The sequence below is a fragment of the Chrysemys picta genome, chromosome 7 (genome assembly GCF_011386835.1).
Source record: "Chrysemys picta bellii isolate R12L10 chromosome 7, ASM1138683v2, whole genome shotgun sequence".
NCBI classification, from domain to species: domain Eukaryota; kingdom Metazoa; phylum Chordata; order Testudines; family Emydidae; genus Chrysemys; species Chrysemys picta.
In genome coordinates, this window is record NC_088797.1 from 53018805 (window position 1) to 53037695 (window position 18891).

The 18891-nt window shown below is 51.9% G+C and overlaps 1 protein-coding gene across 12 annotated transcripts in view; it reads left to right on the forward strand.

Moving 5' to 3' along the window:
• IP6K1 (inositol hexakisphosphate kinase 1) overlaps positions 1–18891 on the forward strand; it is a 116608-nt gene that overhangs the window by 76715 nt on the left and 21002 nt on the right. For 3 of the 12 annotated variants that reach the window (XM_042845359.2, XM_065553168.1, XM_065553169.1), the window contains exons 2-3: positions 14657–14740; positions 15349–15547. The exons of 5 other annotated variants lie outside the window; for them this stretch is intronic. The gene's annotated coding sequence lies outside the window, so the exon portion shown is untranslated. The remainder of the gene's footprint in view (positions 1–14656; positions 14741–15348; positions 15548–18891) is intronic. 4 more of the 12 variants (XM_042845360.2, XM_065553170.1, XM_042845361.2 and 1 more) reach the window with 2 other exon arrangements.

Here is an 18891-nt window from a genome sequence, read left to right on the forward strand (position 1 = left end):
CAAGTACATAGCCAATATTCATAACTTCAAATACAAAAATGATACACACATACAGACAGCATAATCATAACCAGCAAACTGCAACCTTTCCATAGACACCCTACTTGACCTCCTCTGTACAAGACCTGGTGCAACCATAGGACCCTGGTTTCAACAATGATCTATAACATTACATAGGGATTTTTAAATTAAATTTGAAATTGTAAACCTATATTGATGCCTAAACTTATAATCTATTTAAAATCATTTAAATGAAATACAAAAAAAAAATTAAGCAGTACGTGATTTCTGCGAAGTTTTGAGAGTCAAACCACTGAACTGGTGGAAGTCACTAGTTAAGCGCCTAGAATCTGAGTTTGTTGAAGTGCTAAACTATCTTTTGACAGCAGTAGCCTCTTCTGCGGGTGTAGAGAGTATTTTCTTGATTACAGTTTATTCAATTAGTTCAGTTCATTGACCAGTTCATTCAAAGTTAAGAAACCAACTGGTAGTTGAAAAAGTAGGAAAGTTTGTTTTCTTTTTGCAATCCGTGAATAAAAACTAGATGTGAAAGGATGATGTAGTGAACTGGCCTGGTTCCCGACGGCCCCTGAAAGAGAGGAGCCTGAATTGGCACCCAAGTGGGCGGAGCCACCGCCACCTGTTCCCGCCCCCCGGAAGTCAAGGGGCGGGACAGGAAGTATAAAAGCCAGGCCCCAGCACTCAGTTGGAGCCCAGCGGCCGGAGAGGCCAGACGTGCCGGTGCGAGCTCCGGCTAGACCGAGCCTTCCCAGAGCCAGGTACCCGGACGCGGACGGACCAAGCCTCCCCAGAGCCAGATACCCGGACGCCGGCCGACCGGAGCTCCCCAGAGCCAGGTACCCCGACGCGGATTGGCCGAGCCTTCCCCGAGCAAGGTACCCCGAAGTGGAGTGGCCGAGCCTGCCCCGGGCACGGTACCTCGAGGGGGAGCCCGAGCGCCCCCCTGACCCGAGACCGGAGGAGCAGCCCGACCCAGACGACCCTCTGCGAGCTGAGGAACCCATGGTGTGGGACCCCGCTGCCGAGCCCAGCGATGAGCAGGTACCAATGGAGGGGGAAATGGAAAGTAGCCCGGGGGTAGCTGACCCCAGTCTGGCTACAGCAGAGGAGCCAATGTCGGTGTGTTGCGGTCAGGACCCCACCGACACCGCGGCAGACTGACTGCCGCTCTTAGGGCCCCGGGCTGGGACACAGTGGAGTGGGTGGGCCTGTGTCCCCCCTGCCACCCCACTTACGGGTGGCAGCTTCCCCCTCCAGCCAGCGTTCCGGCATCGCAACTGAACTATTGTTTGTTGCCCCGCCCTGACTAAGGGCTTGGGGCGTCCTGAGTTTGCCAGTGCTCAGCTCCTGACGCAAGGTCCTGAGCCCTGGACTATTGTTTGTTGCCCCGCCCTGACTAAGGGCCTGGGCGTACTGACTCTGTTAGTGCTCAGCTCCTGCGGCCTGGATCTGAGCCCCCCTGAACCATTGTTTGTTGCCCCGCCCTGACTAAGGGCCTGGGCCTACTAACTGTTAGTGTTCAGCTCCTATGGCACGGACCTGAGCCCCCTGGACTATTGTGTGCCGCCCCGCCCTGATTGAGGGCCGGGCCTTAGCTACTAACTGTGTGAGTGCTCAGCCTTCAGGAAGGTTCTGAGCCCCGTGAACCCTTGTGTGTTGCCCGCCCTGAGCTAGCGCGTGGGCTTGACTGACTTTGTAATTCCCAGCTCCGGCAGTGAGAACCGGAGCCCGGACCAGGGTTGCTACCTGAGCCCTGACGGAAGGCGGTAGCCCCTTGCAGAGACCGATCCAGGCCGTGTAGTGAGGTGGCCTGGCTCCCGACGGCCCCTGAGAGGGCCCAACCCCCCACACCGGACCTTTACAGATGATATCTACTAGTTTCAAAATCCTGAAGGATGGAAATGGTGACCAGAAACTGTCAGTTCAATTCACTAACTACAGATAATACTTCCTTTGTTTAATAAATCAGTTTTAAATCCAAAACATGTTTTGACAAACTTTTTTCTTATGTATACTTATATTTATATTTAATTTTTAAAATGATGGTTTTGTGCATTTTATATTGATTTTGAATTTCCATCCAGATAGAGCTTGACACCAATCACAAGCAAAACATTAATCATCTAGTAAAAAGTTAAGCTATATAATTGCTTAAATAAATGTGTATAGATCTAGTGTACCCTCCTGGTTAGCAAAAAGAAACACTAAATTTCATGTAAAGGCTATGATTAGTTGCAAATCGACCTGTTTTAGTGGTTACCAACCAGTGAGAATCAACCTTTCTTTAGGAGAATAACTAAAAAGTACAAATGCAGAATATGATTAAAATTTATTATTTAAATTAAGGTTCTTCGAGTGATTGCTCCTGTGTATTCCACAGTAGGTGTGCATGCTCGCCACGTGCACTGGTGCCAGAAGTTTTTCCCTTAGGAGTACCTGTACTGGGGGAGCACCACTGCAACCCCTGGAGTGGCGCCTGTATATCACGCTATAAGGAGAGCTACAGGCTTCCCCCCTCCCTCAGTTCCTTCTTGCCGCCGGAAATTGGAACTTTTGTGCTCCAGCTCTGCTGCAGCCCTTCTTCTCGACCTTAGTGGTAACGTTGTACATTGTTCTTCAGCCGTTAGAGCGGGCTCGGGGCATGCTCCGTGCCCCAGGCTTCAAGTCGTGCAACTTCTGTCGCCACTCTATGCCCAGGAGCGACCCTCATGCTGACTGTCTTTGCTGCCTGGGTGAGACTCACATAAGCGACCGTTGCAAGATCTGTAGGTCGTTCAAGCCAAGAACCAAGAAGGAGAGAGACTTCAGACTTCGAGCTCTCCTGATGGAGTCGGCACTAACTCCAACGCCAGTGCGTAGATCAGAGTCGGCACTGGCCGCCGCATCGTCAGTACGTAGCGAGGCCCCTTCGACCAGTCGGCGCCGTTCTCCCTCCAAAAAGCAAGGGAAGGGCTCGGCCTCACAACGACGCCACGATAAGGACAAGGGGGCGGCTGGTCCCGCGCTGGGCAGCCCTCGATCCCCCCCCAGACTTTAAGGCTCTGACTCGTGTGGAGCAGAGCAGCCCGGTACCATCGACCCAGGCATCCCCACCGGTACAGATGCCGTCGACACCGGAGGCTGTGCAGGCTGCGAAGGACATTATGTCCCTGCCCGTCCCAAGCTCGCAATCAGGTATGGGCCCTAGGTGGTGGGGCAAGCCCCCTTTGGATGCCCACCAGACCTCTCCGAGCAGCAACAGTTCCCGCTCCGAAGATCGATCCCCGCACCACTCGGCGTGCAGCGGGTGCTCTTTGGACAGCTCCCAGCCACCCTTGACGCCAGCCAGACCAGCAGGGCCGCCATCGGAACGGGAGTCGCGGGGACCCTCCACGCCCCCTGCCAGCAAGGCACCGAGGGAGGCACCGTGAATGCTCACCTACTAGACGTGGACCGGAGCCGCTCTTGATGGGACAGACGTCGCCACTCCCATTCCAGCTCCCGCTTGTCGAGGCTCCCCTCGGGGTACCTCGGCGTCAAGGCACCGGGCTTTGCGTCGCCGCCACGCATACCAAAGCAGTTCGTCGCGTGGGTACCGTTCGTCATCGTTGAGATCCCGGTCCCGAGGGAGACAACGCCACAAATGCCGCTCTTACCGTTCCAACAGCACCGAGCATTCTTCAGCGACCTCGGCACGCGTCCACCCACCCTCAGCACGTGCCATTCCGCCGGAGCACGTTACCATCCCGTGCTCAGCCGAACCAATGGCAAGGGACTCCGTGGCAAGGAAAGTGGTGCCAGTGGGCACCGTGGCCATCGGTGCCAGCCCAAGCGGAAGCCTGTTCGGTCGCCGGAGCGTCCCGGGCTCCATCGGCCTCCTCCAGCCGCCCACGAGACAAGTCAGTGGGCCACGAGTCGGCAGACATGCGCCGGGACTCTGACCTCGGTACCGATGCCCTGGCAGCGACCGAGGTGCCCGGCTCCGTACGGGCCATCTCCCCGGTACCGGACAACACCATAGCAGCGCCTCCGCCTTCGGTCCCGCAGGAGGACTTCAGGGCGTACCAGGACCTGCTAAAACGGGTGGCTTCCAGCCTACCGCTGCAGGCCGAGGAGATGGAGGGTCCGTCCGATTCCCTCTTTAACGTCCTGTCCCCCTCGGCACCGGGTCGCATGGCCCTGCCTCTGCACCAGGGTATTGCCAACATTTCAAACTCCCTGTGGCAAACCCCCGCCTCCTTGGCCCCAATCTCGAAAAAGGCCGAGAGGAAATACTTTGTGCCGGCAAAGGACCATGAATACCTGTATTCACACCCAGCACCCAACTTGCTCCTCATGGAATCAGTAAACCACAGAGAGCGTCAGGGCCAGCGCGCGCCCACCCCAAAAATTAAAGACGCCAGGAAACTGGACTCCTTTGGCAGAAAATTTTTAGTCCAATAGCTTCCAGCTTCGCGTAGCCAACCACCAGGCTTTACTGAGCAGGTACGACTTCAACCTGTGGGAGTCTCTGCCTAAATTTGAGCCCCTCCTCCTGGACCGGGACAGGAAGGATTTCAAGGCCCTGGTGGAAGAGGGGTCGGCGGCGGCAAGCAGGGCACCATGGCTCTTGCTGTCCGGACTGTCGACAGAGGCACAATCGCTGATGCAGGACCTCCCGTTCAATGGCAAGACACTCTTCGCAGACCAGACAGACATCAGGCTGCATGGGATGAAGAATTCCTGCACCACCTTGCAGACCTTGGGCCTCTTTGTCCCCCCGGCTAAGGACAATGCCAAATCTGTTCCGGCAGCTCAACCTGTGAGGAGCAGATGTGAGCCCCCGTACAAAAGGCCCAGAGACCAGAAGCATTGGTCTCCGAGGCAGTCCTGCTCTGCCCCGCAACCCGGTCCCTCCAAGGGCAAGAGGCAAGGGAAGAGACGGTTTTGACTATCTACAGGGGGGCACCGGGCCTGTTGCCAGGGAGACCCCCCGATTAATAAAGTTTGTGTTCTGCAACCAATTGTCTGCCTTCCTCAGGGTGTGGTCCCGCATTACTTCGGACCAATGGGTCCTCAGTACTATCTCCAAGGGCTACGTGTTGCAGTTCACCTCACCCCCTGTGACGTTATTGACATAAACTGGGACCATATAGATCATTGTTGCAACCAAGGTCCTGTAGTGGCACCCAAATCTTGTATAAAGGGGGTCAAATGGGGTGTCTAGGACAAGGTTATGGTTTACTGGTTATGATTATGCTGTCTATATGTATGTATCAGTTTTGTAGTCGAAGTTATGAATATTGGCTCTATACTGTCTGTATGGCAAACTTATGCTATGCTTCTGGGTGACATCCCAGACAAGCTGAGTTTAGCTCTGCCTAGCCTGCTTGATGGCCCATTAAGGACCATCAGCTATACAATGGACCCATTGAGAGAAGGCAGATACGCCTTGTACCTCAGCAAAGTATGCAGGGACTGGCCCACGTGACTCCAGACTCCATTTTTGCTGTAATTTTCCACAGTAAGAACAAAGAGGTGATCTTACACCTGGAAAAGACTATATAAGGCTGATGCCTCATCTCCATCTTGTCTTCAATCCTGCTTCTTACCTCTGGAGGGACTTTGCTACAAACTGAAGCTCTGAACAAAGGACTGAGGACCCATCCCAGCGGGGGATGTATTCCAGAGACTTGATTTGAACCTGCAGTTTATTCCATCGCTGCTGCAAGCCTGAACCAAGAACTTTGCCATTACTGTATGTAATTGATTCCATTTAACCAATTCTAACTCTCATCTCTATCTTTTTCCTTTTATGAATAAACCTTTAGATTTTAGATTCTAAAGGATTGGCAGTAGCGTGATTTGTGGGTAAGGTCTGACTTGTACATTGACCTGGGTCTGGGGCTTGGTCCTTTGGGATCGGGAGAACCGTTTTCTTTTACTGGGGTATTGGTTTTTATAACCATTTTTCCCCATAACGTGTGGCACTGGTGGTAATACTGGGTAACTGGAGTGTCTAAGGAGATTGCTTGTGAGACTTGCGGTTAGCCAGTGGGGTGAGACCGAAGTCTTAGTCTGGCTGGTTTGGTTTGCCTTAGAGGTGGAAAAACCCCAGCCTTGGGCTGTAACTGCCCTATTTGAGCAATTTGTCCTGAGTTGGCACTCTCAGTTGGGTTCCACCAGAACCGCATTGTCACACCCCCGCCAAATCACCCGCCATCCACGATGGCCCCGGGGGACCCGGAACATGTCTTCCTCCTGCGTCAGGAGGTGGACCAGTTGCTCCACCTAGGGGCGGTTCAGTTCCAGGGCAAAGGGTTCTACTCCCGATACTTCCTGATCCCGAAGGCGAAAGGGGGTCTCGGGCCTATTCTGGACCTGCGCGACCTGAACAGGTTTCTAACCCGTTCCAAGTTCCGCATGGTGTCCCTGGCCTCTATTACCCTCTCCCTGGACCCGGGGGACTGGTACGCCTACTTTCATGTCCATATTTTCAAGGGACACAGACGATTCCTCCTGACAGAACAAGGAGCAATGGTCTCAATTTGCAGTGGGGGAGGTCTAGGTTGGATATTAGGAAACACTATTTCACTAGGATAGTGGTGAAGCACTGGAATGTGTTACCTAGGAAGGTGGTGGAATCTCCTTCCTTGGAGGTTTTTAAGGCCCGGCTTGACAAAGCTCTGGCTGGGATGATTTAGTTGGGAATTGGTCCTGCTTTGAGCAGGGGGTTGGACTAGATGACCTCCTGAGGTCCCTTCCAACCCTGATATTCTATGATTCATGGTGGGGATGGACCACTACCAATTCACAGTCCTCCCCTTTGGCCTATCAACGGCTACCAGGGTTTTCACGAAATGTATGTCTGTGGTGGTGGCCTACCTTGGGCAGGAGAGCGTACAGATCTTCCATTACCTGGACAACTAGCTCCTCAGGGGGGAGTCCTGTCTCGAAGTGGAGTCCCACGTAGAGCTGCTCCTCTCGACGTGCACCGATCTAGGCCTGGTCGTGAACGAGACCAAATCGACATTAGTGCCCGTTCAGCGCATAGAATTCATTGGGGCCCTGCTGGATTCCTCCAGGGCCACAGCCTCTCTCCCCCTGGACAGGTTCGAGACCCTAAGGAATCTCATCGCCTCGGTCACGGCCTTCCCGGTGACCACGGCGAGGGCGTCTCTTCGGATTCTGGGACACATGGCGGCATGCACTTACGTGGTCCGCCATGCCAGGCTCCGTATGAAGCCCCTCCAATTATGGCTGGCCTTCCAGTTCTCCCAAGCTCGGGACGGTCTGGACAAGGTTTTCACGGTCCCGTCCCCGATACTCGCTTCCCTCCTATGGTGGTCCTGTCCGAGCAATATGTTGCAAGGGGTTCCCTTCATTGAGGCCAACCAGTCCATAGTCCGATGCTTTGCACCTGGGCTGGGGAGCCCACACTGGGGACGTACAAACCCAGGGAACGTGGTCGGCCCTGGACTTGCCCCTTCACATAAACGTCAAGGAGCTCAGGGCGGTTCGGTTGGCGTGTGTGGCGTTCCTCACGTACCTCCACGGCAAGGTGGTCAGAGTCCTCATGGACAACACCGCCATGTACTATATCAACAGGCAAGGCGGGACTCGCTCCCTAGCCCTCTGCCAGGAAGCCCTGATCCTATGGGAGTTCTGTATAGCCCACGATATCTCCCTGAGGGCAGCTCACCTTCCAGGCATCTGCAATATGTGAGCAGACCGCCTCAGCAGGGTCTTCTCCCCCCAGTACGAGTGGTTGCTCCACTCGGAGGTCACTCACTGGCTCTTCCAAGAGTGGGGAGCTCCCCAGATTGACCTGTTTGCAACCCGTCAGAACCGGCGTTGCCCCCAGTTCTGCTCCAGGGGAGGGGGAGGGGAAGGCGCGATCTCCGACGCGTTCCTCCTGAGCTGGTCGGGCCAGCTCTTCTATGCCTTTTTCCCCCATTCTCCCTCATCGCCAAGGTCCTTCAGAAGGTGAAGAGTCATTCTCGTAGCCCCAGCGTGGGCCCGCCAGCACTGGTACGGGCCCCTCCTACGCCTCTTAGCGGCCCCCCCGAGGGCGCTGCCGCTCCGCCCGGACCTCCTCTCCCAGGATGGGTGGCGCCTTCTCCATCCCAATCTGGCCGCACTTCACCTGACAGCGTGGCTGCTCCGTGGCTGAATGAGGAGGAGAATCAGTGTTCGGAGCAGGTAAGGCAAGTCCTCCTGGAAAGCAGGAAGCCGTCCATGTGTAGGACATACGTGGTGAAATGGTCCAGGTTCGCCAGGTGGGCAAGTGAGCGAGGAGTGTCCCCTTCTGCCGCACCTCTCCAGTTTATCCTGGACTACCTCTTATCCATTAGGGCCCAGGGACTGGCACCTGCCTCGGTCAGGGTGCACCTGGCAGCCATATCGGCTTTTCACCCGCCGGTGCAAGGCCACTCGGTCTTCTCCCACTCAATGACCTCCCGTTTCCTAAAGGGCCTTGACCATTCGTTCCCCTATGCTAGGCCCCCCGTGCCGCAATGGGACCTCAACCTGGTCTTGTCCCGGCTCACGGGACCCCCCTTTGAATCCCTGGCCACTTGTTCTTGGTCACACCTCTCATGGAAGGTGGCCTTCCTAGTGGCGATCTCGGAGCTCAGGGCCTTAACCTCAGAACCCCCCTATACGGTTTTCCATAGGGTTAAAGTCCAGCTCCACCCACACCCGACGTTCCTCCCGAAGGTGGTCTCCACCTTTCATATGAAGCAGAGCATCTTCCTCCCCGTGCTCTCTCCTAAGCCCCACCCCTCTAGCAAGGAATGCCGCCTCCACACGCTCGATGTGCGTAGGGCGTTGGCTTTTTATCTGGCTCGGACTAAGCCGTTCCGGAAATCCTCTCAACTCTTTATTGCCTCGGCCGAGTGGGTTAAGGGTCAACCCATCTCCATCCAGCGGCTTTCCCGCTGGATCACCTCGTGCATATGCACGTGTTATGATTTGGCAGGGATTCCCCCGCCACCGATTTGTAAGGGCACACTCTACGAGGGCTCAGGCCTCATCAGCTGCCTACGTCGCCCATGTCCCCATCCAGGACATTTGTAGGGTGGCCACGTGGGCTTCAATTCACACATTTACTTTGCATTACGCAATCGTCTCCCAGTCTAGGGATGACGCCGGGTTTGGCAGGGCGGTACTTTGTCCCGAACCATCGTGAACTCCTACCCACCTCCAACAGATATTGCTTGGAATCACCTACTGTGGAATACACAGGAGCAATCATTCGAAGAAGAAGAACGGACAGTTACCTGTTCCGTAACTGGCGTTCTTCGAGATGTGTTGCTCCTGTCTATTCCACACCCCCGCCTTCCTTCCCCTCTGTCGGAGTTGTCCGGCAAGAAGGAACCGAGGGTGAGGGGAGCCCATAGTCCCCCTTATAGCGCGATATACAGGCGCCACTCCAGGGGTCGCAGCAGTGCTCCCCCAGTATGGGTACTGCTAAGGGAAAAACTTCCGGCACCGGTGCACGTGGCAAGCACGCACACCTACTGTGGAATACACAGGAGCAACACATCTCGAAGAACGCCAGTTATGGAACAGGTAACTGTCCTTTTTCTACTTGCTGATTTAAATCATGATTAAAATCTGATTTAAATCAGTCCATCCTGCTTCAGAAATGTTTTTTGTTAAATTGATTTAATGTTCTGTTGCCTTTTGATAAGAATCTCATTCCTTGGTTTGACATATAGCAGGAACAAACACAGCAGCATGGAGCAGCTGCCAAAGAACCTGCTTGAGTGAATAGATCCCTCTCCAATTCATTGTCAGCAATAGACTGACATTATGCATGTTGTGTTGTGCAGTACCACAGCAAGTACAGTGATTTTGACAAGGGGTTAGCTAAAACAGCTGTTCTGTGGCCTTGATTAACAAGAGCCAGGATGAGTAATTCTTAAGCTTTCAAGTAACTAGAGTTTTGTAACTGGTTGAAGCAGCCATCCATCAGTTTTAGTGCCTGTGTAGTGTCTATGTGTAATAATAATCATTTACCCGTACATGCTTTCCATTAGACTACCTCAAAGGCAAGTGAGTGAGTAATTATGAAGGTGAATAAACTTTTTTTAAAAGGCTCTGCAAATAATTGCCATCAATAAAAAGGGTTCATTCAATCAGGTATATTATTCACTACAAATAATTTGTCCAACTGTACTTGAAATGGGTTTTCAGTGCTGCAGCTGTCACTTTGTTTCTGAGAGCACAGCTGAGCAAATGCAGCAGTCTGTCTTAGTCCAGTTTTGTGGGTGACTCTTTAATGTCATGTCACTGGGAATAAAACCTTTTCCTTGTGATTAAGCCTCTTAACCTTGAGTGTTTTAGGATCATACTGAGGGTATGTCTATACTGGCAAGTTTCTGCACCACAAGCTATACCACTTTTATTAAAACACTGGAATTAAACCACAGTTGCATGTCCACACTGTGCTCCTTGTGACACTGGAGTGAATCCACATTAGCAGCTCTTGTAAAGGCAAAGATAGCAGTGCACTGTGGTAGCTATCCCACTGTGCAACCGGCTGCGAGTGCTTTGGGAAGGGTTTGCAGTGCCTCATGGGGCAGGCACAGTGTCACACGATGCAGGTTTCCCAATCCCATTGTTCCATGGGCACCCTACTACATTGCCAGCTGCTTTTCAACTGAAGTGGGGTGGGGGAGAGTGTGTGACAGGAAGTGTGTGTGAATGCATATGGAGCAGGGGAGAAAGACAGTGTGTTTTTGGGGAAAGAGAGTGTATCAGCATGCTGTCTTGTAAGTTCAGACAGTGGCAGGAAGCAACCAATCCTGAGGCAGGGGGAGGGGGAAACTCTGACATTGGGGGAAACTCCTCCCTCCCTGGGTGCTCTCTCTCTCTCACATATACACACCTGCCTCTCTGTTCAACAGCATAAGCATTCCACATGAATGGTTTGCTTTGTGTCCCGAAGCAGATCAGCATAGCATACATCATCTGTCAGAAAAGGTGCTTTGAAAGGGGAGGGGCACATGTCTCCAGGGCAGCCGAGTTCAAAACGAGCAGAGCGGTCACTTGAGGCATTATGGGATAGCTCCAGGGGCCAGTTACACTGCAGAAAGCAATCAAATCATTGGCAATAGAGCCCTGGACCCTCTGCGCAAATAGCCTTATAACTCTCCTCAGGGTGGCTTTTTTGCAGCGCTGCAACTGAGGAGTTTCTGCGCACGAAGTGGCTTGGCAGTGTGTACACGTCTGCAGTTTGAGCGCAAAAAGCTGCTTTCCTGCGTAGAAACTTGCCAGTGTAAACAAGCCCTGAGATGTGTTGTTCTGGGGCCTTCAATGTTGTCTCTTCTTTTGTATAATTTCTTACTAGTTGAGAAGGACAAACTTCCCTGTGCTGCTACTCTGTGTGCACTGTATACCCTGGACTAGCTTCTAGGCCACTAGAAATTGATCGGATGCTTACTAGCTGACAAGGTTATCAGGAAGGTTTGCTGACTGAGCTCGCTCTCCTTCCTTGAGAAAACTCCATCTCTTGATGCTTTAGGAGTAAGTCACAAAGCACTGGAGAATCCACTGTAGGAATAATCCAGACTGAGCTTTGGGGGAGCTGATTGATCTGTCTGCCTAGGTACTTGTGACCTCCATCTTGGTAGTGTTAGCGTTCCTCATTAACATTAATTACACTGGTCTACAATTTTTGAGAAGTCGTCTGCTTCAGAGATAAAATGTGCTATTTATTATGTATTTTGATGTGCTGAATTCAAATATGACAATTAAAACAACTGATTGGCTACTGTTTCTAAGAAATTTAAGTTTTTACATTTTATGTCTATGTATATTGTGTAGATAGTAGAGTTTTAATCATAAATTGTAAACCTAGGTCTTTTCATGTGTTTATGGTTGCTTTACATGATAATATTTCACCTGTCCTGTTTATGTAACACTTTAAAAATCAGCAAAAGGGTTATATAAATAAAATGTATTATGAAACAAAAGGCAAAAAACTATTATGTACATAGTTTAGTCCTATTCAGTGTCTACTCAGCACTTCTTGACTTGTCTCTTGTATTAATTAAATGGAGCATCTCTTTTCACTGTCCAGCAATAGTCTGCAAGCATTGATGGGCTCCATTTGCCCTGATAGCGTTTCTCCGTTGTTGCAATGTCCTGGTGAAATCGCTCGCCGTGCTCGTCGCTCACTGCTCCGTAGTTCGGTGGAAAAGAATCTAGATGAGAGTGCAAAAAATGTATCTTTAGTGACATGTTGCAACCAAAGCTTTTGTATGCCTTGAGGAGGTTTTCCACCAACAACCTGTAGTTGTCTGCCTTGTTGTTTCTGAGAAAATGTATTGCCACTAACTGGAAGGCTTTCCATGCCGTCTTTTCCTTGCCACGCAGTGCATGGTCAAATGCATCATCTCAAAGAAGTTCACGAATCTGAGGACCAACAAAGACACCTTCCTTTATCTTAGCTTCACTTAACCTTGGACATTTTCCACGGTACTTGAAAGCTGCTTGTGTTTTGTCAATGGCCTTGACAAAGTTCTTCATCAGACCCAGCTTGATGTGTAAGGGTGGTAACAAAATCTTTCTTGATTCAAGAAGTGGTGGATGCTGAACACTTTTCCTCCCAGGCTCCAATGACTGTCGGAGTGGCCAGTCTTTCTTGATGTAGTGGGAATCTCTTGCACGACTATCCCATTCGCAGAGAAAACAGCAGTACTTTGTGTATCCAGTCTGCAGACCAAGCAAGAGAGCAACAACCTTCAAATCGCCACAAAGCTGCCACTGATGTTGGTCATAGTTTATGCACCTCAAAAGTTGCTTCATGTTGTCATACGTTTCCTTCATACGGACTGCATGACCAACTGGAATTGATGGCAAAACATTGCCATTATGCTAAAACAGCTTTAAGACTCGTCTTCGATGAATCAATGAACAGTCTCCACTCATCTGGATCGTGAATGATGTTGAGGGCTGCAATCACACCATCGATGTTGTTGCAGGCTACAACATCACCTTCCATGAAGAAGAATGGGACAAGATCCTTTTGACGGTCACGGAACATGGAAACCCTAACATCATCTGCCAGGAGATTCCACTGCTGTAGTCTAGAGCCCAACAGCTCTGCCTTACTCTTGGGTAGTTCCAAATCCCTGACAAGGTCATTCAGTTCACCTTGTGTTACGAGGTGTGGTTCAGAGGAGGAGGATGGGAGAAAATGTGGGTCCTGTGACATTGATGGTTCAGGACCAGAAGTTTCATCTTCCTCTTCCTCGTCTGATTCAAGTGAGAATGATTCTGGTGCATCAGGAACTGGCAGTCCTTCTCCGTGGGGTACTGGGCGTATAGCTGATGGAATGTTTGGATAATGCGCAGTCCACTTTTTCTTCTTTGACACACCTTTCCCAACTGGAGGCACCATGCAGAAGTAACAATTGCTGGTATGATCTATTGGCTCTCTCCAGATCATTGTCACTGCAAAAGGCATAATTTCCTTTTCCTGTTCAACCACTGGCGAAGATTTGTTGCACAAGTGTTGCAGCATATGTGTGGGGTCCACCTCTTGTCCTGATCTCCAATTTTGCAGCCAAAATTAAGGTGATAGGCTTTCTTAACCATAGTGGTTATACTGCGCTTTTGTGATGCAAAAGTCACTTCACCACAAACATAGAAGTTATCTGCACTGTTCACACAAGTACGAGGCATCTCTGCTCACTTTGGCTAAACAGAAATGTGTCCCTTTGCAAAATCAAACACTGACAAATAAGAGAGCATGACACTGTATGATTTCTAGAGCTGATATAGGGCAATTTGTTCAGCAGAGTGATGTAAGCTTCGTTATGATTGCATCATCCATGACGCAATTCATATCATGTATGACACAATACCACCTTCAGATTGCATCATTCACTGTTTTGCCTAAAAAGCAAGTACTGTCCAAACCCAGTCATAGATTTATTCATAGATCCAGTCAAAGATGTATTTTAGTCATTTCCGGTTTAAATTGAGATCCCTTCCCTTTATAACTCACTTATCCTCCGCCATTCCCAAGTCAAGGGTCGTATATACTGACCCAATAGCATATCTTGAAAATTAGAGCCAATCAACAATTTTCGTTCTCAGTGACCCAGAATTAGTAAAGTTTGACTATATTTATTTCAGAAGCATTTTGGCTGTAGAGCAGTGTTATTGTACTCTCATAACCTAACAGTGAAGTAGGGAAGTATCATTGCCTCTGTTTTACAGAAGGGAAACTGAGGCACCAAGCAATTGAGTGACTTGGCCCCAGGCTTCACAGGAAGTCAGTGGCAGAACTGAAAATCAAATGCAGAGGAGTCCTGAATGCCAGTGGGTGCTATAACCATTCTGGTTAATTGCTAGAATTTTAGAATTAAAGGTATGGTGAATTAAGTTGGTGCCCATTAATTGCATTCATTGCTTTGGAAACTCCTGCTCTACTGGTTAACAAGTAGCATAAACACAGGCGGCAGGGATTTTTACCCAGGATGGAACTGAAGATGAGGTTCACTCCACTGTAAGGATATTACAAACTTTTAAGGGTGCTGTGGCCTGGGGGCTGTGGAGAGCTGGCTGGTCACATGGTTCTGGCAGCAGCTGCTTGTTTCCAGATGTTAAATCCCATTAAAAGAAGGTAAAAATTTATTCCTTTCCTAATATTAATTTCCAGGGAAGCCATTGCTGCTAAAGTGGCGCGGGGTGTGTTTGATCGATTTTCGGAGTGGAGGCGGTCTGCCTGCTGGCAAAGAGATGGGTGAGTGTCCACAGCGCACACTCTCTTCAAATGTTGCTATCCTCTGAACAAGTCCAGGAACCCCTGCTCACTGAGTTGCGCTTTCTTCTAAGCTGTTGTGTATTTGCCGGTGGAGTGGATTGAATTAGCAGCGGTTCTCAAACTTTGGGTCAGAACCCCAAAGTGGGTCATGACCCCATTTTAATGGGGTCGCCAGGGCTGGCATTAGACTTGCTGGGGTCTGGGGCTGAAGCCTGAGCCCCACGACCCAGGGCCAAAGCAGGAGGGCTTCAGCCCTGTGTGGTGGGGATCAGGTTACAGGCCTCCCACTTGGGGCTTTGCCCTCACGCACACACCCCCGGAGCAGTGGGGCTCAGGCTTTGGCCCCTCCAGCTAGGGTAGCGGGGCTCAGGCGGACTCAGGCATTGGTCCCCATTCCAGGGGTTGTGTAGTAATTTTTGTTGTCAGAAAGGGGGTCATATGCAATGAGGTTTGAGAGCCCCTGGATTAGAAGAACAGAGCAGGTATCCCCATCCTAGAGATACTTTGGATCCTTTCAGATATGTGCAGCAACAGAGACATCTTGTGGCCAGTTGAGGAAGAACCTCATCTCTGTGTTTCCCATGCAGGACCCAGGAGATGCATCCCAGATTCCGAGGTCAGGGTGTCCAACCTGTGGCCCTCAATGTGACTGTACAGGGCTGCACCCTGTGACGTTTACAGTGAAGGGTTTGGATCTGCTTCCAGTCACTGTGGCGGGCACTGCCTCCCCCCGCAGCACAAGTTACAACCCCTGCCTTGAGCAGCTTTGCTCTGAACCAAAATACTGTGAGTAGCTGTTGTCCTTTCCCTGCTGCAGCTGTTTAGTAGCTCCCCTGCTGGCTTCCTGCTGCATTACAGGAGCAATGAAAGTGTACCTATGGCTGTTCATTGTTACCTCCCTGCTGGGCTGTGGGAACCTCAGCAAGTGGGAAAGGCGTTTGACTAACTGCGCCTAAGACTGGGGAGCCTCCCCCACACAGCCAAGGAGATGGGAAAAATCAACCATCCATTACAAGCTTCCTGGTTCTCTGCCCTGGCCCAGGCTCATGTGCCAGCTGTCTGTGGTCCCAAGAGATCACTTGCCAGTTAGGGATAGCTGGAGGGCACCAGACACGGCCCCTCCCACTCTCAATATGCCCTTGTCCTGTCCCCACCCTAACACAGTGCTACACTGGGGCAGAGGGCAGGAAGGCATAAGAGCTGAATACTCTGGCTCTGCACCTACTGGAGACTCCCTCCACCAGGCGGCTTCTGCTCTCTTTGCACAACCCAAGGGGCATTGAGCGAATAGACTGGGCCAAAGGATCTGCTTCAAAGTATCAGTGTGGACGCTTGGCCTCCTTGACATAAGTTAGACTCTCATGCTGATAGGGCTGGTGCCAAAAGCCCACCTCAGGCACCTGGCATGTCTCTAACCCATCTGACCTAGAAGCAGAACTTGGTGCTGTACCCATTTGGAGACCGGGACATGCTATTACACTCTACAGGTCAGGGAGCAGAGCTTGGCAGCCTTTCCCCATTACTCACAAATAAGGAGAGGAGATTTGGTATGTTAAATTTGTAGGGAAACCTATCACCAAACCCATGTGTCCAAAACTTGGGTCAGGCCTCTCAGAATTATGAGACTAGCTTAAAATTCAGGATCTTACAGATACGGTGGGGGCTTTGTTTGCATCTGAACCCCTCAGCTACCCTTGGCACACTTGTAAACCTTTTCTCCTCCAGCTGAGATTCCTCTAGAATCGCATGAACCCTAGAGCTGGGTCACTAAAACTTCAAATGGTATGATAGTCCCGACCGGGTTGCGAGAGCTGGGAATATAAAATTCTCCTAGGCACCATTGAGACTGCAGGAAGAGGCCCAAAATGACTCCTGCCTTGTTCTGCTCTAATTTGTGGCTGACCTCCTGTGCACATACCATCTTGCCCCTCTGCCGGTCTCCTCCTTGTGAAAAGGCAGAGGGGCACAGAGGGGAACTTGTCTGTCCTTTGGGGGAAGTTGTGGGAAAAGTATTGGAGGGCTATCAGCATGTGAATGAGGTGTTTTGTTTGTTTTTGTTTGTTTGTTTTTTGCCTGCATCCTCACCACAAAGAGGGTGGCTCCAGCCTGAGTTGAATTGGAGCCCAGGTTCTAACCTGGCCCACTAGCTGGGCCAGCTAGCCTGGGCATAAAGCACCTCCAAACCCAGCTCCAAGGGTCTTGTGCAGGGACAGAGGTGGGGTTGGGCTAAGACCTGGAAAAGAGTCCAACTTAACTGTGCAGTGAAGACAGAGAGTGGCAGGCAGGCCGGCCAGCCAATCTGCCCCATCAGCATCTCTCAGGCAAGAGTCCATCTTCTCTTCACTTGACTTCCTTAGTTCTGCAGCACCCATGGGCATGTTAGACACTTCACAAATTAAAGGAGCAGGTCCCTGCTGCAAAAAGCTTCTGATCTCAGTGTGACGAGCTGGGCCTGTTCTCACTGTGGTCTGTGAATGCTGACAGGGGAGTGGGGCTGGGATAGTCTGCATTGGGGGATGGGAGTTTCCCCAGGCGCATACCTGAGTGTGTAACATGAGAACCCAGGAAGGGGTTGAAGGCCAGGTGACTCCTTAGCCCGGGAAACTGAACAAAGGCTGTGGGAGGGGTCGCTGAGGGCAGAGTGCTGGAAGCGAGCTGGAGAGATGGCTGGGAGACAGAGATGGCTCTGACCCCCCCGAAGGGGGGTGGGCTGGAATGCCCTGGGACCCCAAGCTGGATCTAACTGAGGGGGGTCCTGTTGTCTGTGCCTGCAAGACCTGTCTTGGACTGTATTCCTGTCATCCAAATAAACCTTCTGCTTTACTGGCTGGCTGAGAGTCATGGTGAATCGCAGGAAGCCGGGGGTGCAGGGCCCTGAGTTCCCCAATACTCCGTGACAACTGGTGGCAGCGGTGGGATCTACTGCACCCCGTGGACGGCGCTTCCTGCAGTAAGTGACTGGGGAGCAGTAAAACGAAGGGGGATTGACGGGGACCAGGCCTGCTGAAGAGTGGGAGAGAGACGGTTATTACCCCTGGGAGTGTGTGACCAGCGAGAAGGACTTTTGCAGTAACAGGGTCCCCCGGGGGGATCGCAGCGAGTGGTCCCAGGGGCGGAGGAGTCTGCAGCTCGACCCTGGCAGAGAGGCGGTGACCTCGAGAAGGGCTGGCACACTAGGGGTCCCCCTGGGAACTGTGGGGAGCTGTGAGCACACAGGCCGGTGAGTGGCCAGCAGGAAGATGTATGCCAAGCGGCTTAAGAGCGACCTGGTGGAGCTGTGCAAGCAGAGGCGGCTGCGCATTGGGAGGCTCACCAAAGAACAGCTCATTGCCCAGCTGGAGGCGGAAGATCGCGCGAATGAACTGATCCCTGTGTCTCAGGGAAGCAGCCTGGCAAATGCAGCGCAGGCACCAGTGTCTGTCCCAGCTGGGAGTGGTCAGCCGGCTGCTGAGGGCTTCCCGAGACCCCTCCTTCCTATGCCTAGGGGAAGGGTGGGGAGGAGCCCAGCAAATACCGAAGGCGCCGTGACCCCCCCGGCCAGCAGGGGATCCCCCCGGCGAAGCCCGCCGGCCAGCAGAGGATCCTCCCGGCGACTTTCGGCATCCCTGGAGCGGAATTGGCTGGAATGGGAGAAAGAGCTAAAACTGAGAGAGCTGGAGGATCGTGAACGACAGAGACAGCATGAGCGGGAGGAGAAAGAGAGACAGCATCAGCGTGAACGGGAGGAGAAAGAGAGACAGCATCAGCGTGAAGAGAGACAGAGACAGCATGAACGGGAGGAGAATGAGAGACAGCGTCAGCATGACCTGGAACTGGCGAGATTGAAGGGCAGCGAACCCCCGGCTGCGGTGAGTGAGGGGGGACCCAGGACTGCACAGAGCTTTGATAAGTGCATCATGGCCCCATACAAGGAGGGGGAGGACATGGATGACTTCCTGGAGGCCTTTGAGACGGCCTGCGAGCTGCACCGGGTTGATCCCGCGGTCAGACTCCGGGTCCTTATCCCCTTACTGGACCCCAAAGCCGTGGCATTGTACCGCCAACTGGGAGAGGCAGAAAAAGGGGACTACGAACTATTCAAAAAGGCCCTGCTACGTGAGTTTGGGCTGACTCCTGAGATGTACCGGGAA